Source organism: Salvelinus namaycush, chromosome 17 (assembly GCF_016432855.1).
Source record: "Salvelinus namaycush isolate Seneca chromosome 17, SaNama_1.0, whole genome shotgun sequence".
NCBI classification, from domain to species: domain Eukaryota; kingdom Metazoa; phylum Chordata; class Actinopteri; order Salmoniformes; family Salmonidae; genus Salvelinus; species Salvelinus namaycush.
This window is the reverse complement of record NC_052323.1, coordinates 8,120,325-8,126,324: the sequence shown is the minus strand read 5'-3', so window position 1 is coordinate 8,126,324 and position 6,000 is coordinate 8,120,325. Positions and strand designations below refer to the sequence as shown.

Sequence of the window (6,000 nt, the reverse complement as noted above, 5' to 3'; positions counted from 1 at the left end):
ATATACTGTCTTACATCCCTACCGCCAAAAGGACCAACTACACTGACAACCGGTAAAGTGCTTACAAATATTATTTTATTCAACCTTCTGGCTTTTAGAGGTGGTGAGAGGAAACGTTCCTGATTCAAACGCTAATTTATGCCAAAAGTAGAATTCTCTGCAATTCAACGTTGGGTTCAGGCAACGATGGATTTAGAGAGCACCTGTTTTCTGCACACACAACACCACCAATATGCTCAGTACACAGGCTGACAAAGTAAGGAACTCCACATTGCAAACGGACAGCGTGCATGCAGTGTCCATTCGTTTATAAAGTCTTGTCCTTTATTGTAACTACACTAACTTTGTTATGTCATAGATATGGCAAAGTTCCCAGTGGAGAGGATCATAAATGTCAGCATCATTGCTCACATTGACCATAGGAAAAGCACCTTGGCTGACAGCCTTCTGGAAATTACAGGTCTCATGTGCATTACCATATCCATACTCATGGATCACACAGATACTCATGCATTTAGTTGTATTGTATGATATGGCTCACCTCATCGCTTGGTTTTGATAGGTACCATAATCACCAGGAATACCCCCATAGCTGCGGGAAATAGGGGTGCAGAGGGTGCTGGAGCAACCTTGAAAAATCAACATAATAATAATTGAAACAAAACATTTACACAGCGTCAATAGGCGGTATTTTATAAACAAACATATACAGTAGGAGAAGGTGTCTGCATTCTGACGCGAATGTGCTTGTGGGTCTCTCTCTCCAGGGATGTATCCTATTGACCAGTCGGACTACAGCGCCCCCCGCAGTGCTGTGGAGAAACTGACATTCAACGACTCCAGTTTGATGTGCAGGACAGCAGTCTGGCACTGGGAGCAGGCCGGAGGTTATATCATAACAATACCAACTAAATTATCATGTAATCTCTCATCCACTACTCAAAGCTATGCAAGTGGTGAAGGGTTGACCTTGACAGGATACTTATGTTCTTCATTTGTTTTATTTTTGAGGGATACCAATTTCAGCCGTGATCATGCACTCCTAAATTGTACTTGCTCTCTCCTCACTTACTTTCTTTCCCTTGGTCTTTCTTTCCTTCCTTCCTTCCTTTCGCAGGCTAGGCTTCCTGGGCCTGCTCCACATAGAGTTGTTTAACCAGCGCTTGGAGAAGAAGTACAACTCCTCTGTCAAAGTGACAGCCCCCACCATGCCTACAAGGCTATCCTGTCCTCCGCCAAGCTCATTAAGGTAATACAAAGCACCACCTCTACAGGGGGCTTCAAATTACATGTACATCTATTGCTGGGAAAAGTTTACATGATATCACAGCAAAATAAATGCACACACATATATATATATATATATATATATATACAGTTCTTTCGGAAAGTATTATAACCCCTTGAATTTTTCCACTTTTTTGTTAGGTACAGCCTTATTCGTAAATGTATTAAATTGTTTTCAATCTACACACAATACCCCATCATGACAAAGCAAAAACAGTTTTTTAGAATGTTTTGCAAATGTTTTGGAGGCTGAACCTTCGCCCCAGTCTGAGGTCCTGAGCAGGTTTTCATCAAGGATCTCTCTGTACTTTTCTCCGTTCATCTTTCCCTCAATCCTAACTAGTCTCCCAGTCCCTGTCGCTGAAAAACTTCCCCACAGCATGATGCTGCCACCACCATGCTTCACCGTAGGGATGGTGCCAGGTTTTCTCCAGAAGTGACGATTGGCATTCAGGCCAAAGTGTTCAATCTTGGTTTCTTCAGACAAGAGAATTGTGTTTCTCATGGTCTGAGAGTCATTAGGTACCTTTTGGCAAACTCCAAGCGGGCTGCCATGCCATTTACTGAGGAGTGGCTTCTGTCTGGCCACTCTACCATAAAGGCCTGATTGGTAGTGCTGCAGAGATGGTTGTCCTTCTGGAAGGTTCTCTCATCTCCACAGAGGAACTCTGGAGCTCTGTCAGAGTGACCATCGGGTTCTTCGTCACCTCCCTGACCAAGGCCGTTCTACCCCGATTGCTCCATTTGGCAGGGCGGCTGGCTCAAAGACGAGTCTTGGTGGTTCCAAACTTAATCCATTTAATAATGATGTGATCTTGGGGACCTTCAATGCTGCAGACATTTTTTGGTACCCTTCCCAGATATGTGCCTCGACACAATCCTGTCTCGGAGCTCCACAGACAATTATTTCGACCATATGGCTTGGTTTTTTGCTCTGACATGCACTGTCAACTCTAGGACCTTATATAAACAGGTGTGTGCCTTTCCAAATCATGTCCAATCAATTGAATTTACCACAGGTGGACTCCAATCAATTTGTAGAAACATCTCAAGGATGATCAATAGAAACAGGATGCACCGGAGCTCAATTTCAAGTCTCATAGCAAAGGAAAGCAAAGTTTCATTTTCAACAACAAAAAATTTAAAACTCTTCCATTTGTCATTATGGTGTATTGTGTGTAGATTGTAAAGGACATTTTTTATTTAATCCATTTTAGAATAAGGCTATAACGTAACAAAATGTGGAAAAAGTCAACGGGTCTGAATACTGTCATGTGAACCTAAAATATGGTATCCCTTGTTTGGTAACAGTGATCAAAGTTTATAACTCTCCTATTGTGTTGTAGGAGCATGGGAAGGAGAAGATCTGCATAGTGAACCCAGCCCAGTTCTCGGACAGGTCTGTAATGACAGAGTACCTGGATCCCATGGTGATGGGGACCATCTTCGCCCCTGACGACTACACCGGGAAAATCATGAGTATCTGCTTGGTAAGCCAGCCTGGCTTTGATGTTGCTAATTATTTGTTTGAATGATCACTGTGTAATCGAGAAATTTAAGAACAGGGGTTTGGATTTGTCACTTTGCAAAACCAGTTTAACAAATTGAGTCATTGTATATTCCTAATTTTCTCAACAGTTGTGAGTATGAGGATACCGGGCGCCAATGTGATCAAGATGGATATTCTGCTGAACAGGAAACCTGTGGAGGAACTCACCTCTGTTGTTCACAAGTAAGACTTTGATAATTAGTGCTCAGACAATGACTGAATCCTAACTCAAACTTTTTTTGCATATCTCCCATTTACATTACGGTATGATTCAACTCTTGAATTAGTGTCTGCTTCTCAAATTACTATTTGGCCCAATGTCTCAATATTTCAAGGGCCATTAATACTACGATCTATTTGAGTACCATAATGATGTGACCCTTGGGTATCTTCTGTTGTGTTTTCCTACGTAGAGAGATTGGGCGTACAGTGCAGGCAATGCCATGTGCGAGCACCTGCATGACACCATAATCGGACAAATGTTTGAGATCACAGTACAAACATCCATCGGCAGCAAAGGGAGACGTAAGTGAACATTTTCATAATGACCCTGAACTAAGACTCATACAACCAAGTTGGTAGCTTTTGAGATTGCATGACACCCTCGCTCTCTCTCTCAGGATTACGGGAAAAATGTGCTTGCAAAATGTGTAAGGAAACTTTTGTTCATTCGTTTAAAACGTGGGTGTGTACGATGTCTAGTATGGTAGCTGATCCTAGTCTCTTACTCTCTTTTAGCACAGAGATGATAACAAGAAAGATGAAGCACCTGAAAAACCAGGCGGAGGGTAAAAAGAAGATGCTGTATGTTGGCACGTGCAAGTCCCCAAAAGATGTGTTCTGAAGAGGAAAGACAAGTAGAATATCAGTATCCTTATTTATTGAAGCAAGTTTTGTTCAACAAATAGACTTTAAAACAGCAAAATAACTTTAATGTCCCATACATAATTTGAACCCCCCAAAAAGTTATGTAGATCCCATTGCCAAGAAAAATAAATGACATGCACAGATTTTTCGCTCAAACAGACTTTAAGTGCAAGGTGCAATACATCAAGGAACGCTTGTAAATAATAAAACAAGATATGTTATGTAATTTGTTCTGTTTCTCTCCCAATGGATCCAATGTGTCGGTTGTAACAATTTGGCTGAATCTTAATTGTACTTGTATTTCCTTGATTCCTCTCTCCTTGCCGTCGCCTCAAAACGCATTGGTGGGGAAGATCTGCTCCATTGTGTTTTGAGAATGAGACAAGGGAGGGAGGGCTTGAGGAATCAAGGAAATACAATAGAGATGAACCCTTTGTGTACTGTTCTGTGCAGTTAGAGTTCTGCTCCACTAGAGGGCCGGGCACACTTACAACCCCTTCTCAAATCAAATTTTATAGGTAACATACATGGTTAGCAGATGTTAATGCCAGTGTAGCGAAATGCTTGTGCTTCTAGTTCCGACCGTGCAGTAATATCTAACAAGTTCACAACAACAAGTAGATGGTATAGAGTACAGTATATACATATGAGATGAGTAATGTAGGGTATGTAAACATTATATAAAGTGGCATTGTTTAAAGTGACTAGTGATACATTTATTACATCCAATTTTTTATTATTAAAGTTGCTAGAGATTTGAGTCACTATGTTGGCAGCAGCCACTCAATGTTAGTGATGGCTGTTTAACAGTCTGATGGCCTTGAGATAGAAGCTGTTTTTCAGTCCCTCGGTCCCAGCTTTGATGCACCTGTACTGACCTCGCCTTCTGGATGATAGCGGGGTGAACAGTCAGTGGCTCGGGTGGTTGTTGTCCTTGATTATCTTTTTGGCCTTCCTGTGACATCAGGTGGTGTAGGTGTCCTGGAGGGCAGGTAGTTTTCCCCCGGTGATGCGCTGGGCAGCCCGCACCACCCTCTGGAAAGCCTTACGGTTGTGGGTGGAGCAGTTGCCGTACCAGGCGGTGATACAGCCCGACAGGATGCTCTCGATTGTGCATCTGTAAAAGTTAGAGTGTTTTTGGTGACAAGCCAAATTTCTTCAGCCTCCTGAGTCTGCAAACTTGATGATTGAGTTGACGGCGTGGCCATGCACGCCTCCATGTGTGAACAGGGAGTACAGGAGAGGGCTGAGAACGCACCCTTGTGGGGCTCCAGTGTTGAGGATCAGCGGGGTGGAGATGTTGTTTCCTACCCTCACCACCTGGGGGCGGCCCGTCAGAAATTCCAGGACCCAGATGCACAGGGCGGGGTCGAGACCCAGGGTCTCGAGCTTAATGACAAGTTTGGAGGGTACTATGGTGTTAAATGCAGCTTTGGTTTGAGGAGTGTATGCTGCTTATCATTGAGCATACTATCATTTGAATTTTTTTAGACCAATAAAACAAACTCTACATGGCAAGTAGTAGATACATTTTTCTTATTCGATCTTCTTCTGTGGGGAGGGTTATGTTAAAAAAAATAAAACCACTGAGATGTGAACTAGGGATCTTGTGCATGGTAACCCAAGAGTCAAGCACTCTGCCATCAAGTGGAACTGAAAGATGATTCGTGTTACTTCTATTGTCATCAGTCACTGTAATTAATAACTGTAGTTATATATATGTATATTTTTTTGTATATTACTAGTACCTACTAAAGTTATTAATATATATAGAAATGCAACATGTAAAGTGTTGGTCCCATGTTTCATGAGCTGAAATAAGATCCCAGAAATGTTCCATATGCACAAAAAGCTTATTTCTCTTCAATTTTGTGCACAAATTTGTTTACATCCCTGTTAGTGAGCATTTCTCCTTTGCCAAGATAATTAATCCACCTGACAGGTGTGGCATATCAAGAAGCTGATTAAACAGCATGATCATTACACAGGTGCACCTTGTGCTGGGGAGAAAAGGCCACTAAAATCTGCAATTTTGTTACACCACAGATGCCTCTAGTTTTGAAGGAGCGTGCAATTGGCATGCTGACTGCAGGAATGTCCACCAGAGCTGTTGCCAGAATAATGTTAATTTCTCTACCATAAACTGCCTCTGTTGTTTTTAGAGAATTTGGCAGTACGTCCAACCGGCCTCACAACAGCGTGTATTGCGTCGTGTGGGCAAGCGGTTGACTGATGTCAACAGAGTGCCCCATGGTGGCGGTGGGGTTATGGTATGGGCAGGCATAAACTACGGACAA

At 42.4% G+C, this 6,000-nt stretch overlaps 1 pseudogene; it reads left to right on the top strand.

Annotated features, from left to right (window-relative positions):
* The first annotated feature begins 360 nt into the window (after positions 1 to 360).
* LOC120061882 lies at positions 361 to 3,680 on the top strand (annotated as a pseudogene).
* Positions 3,681 to 6,000: the final 2,320 nt, after the last annotated feature.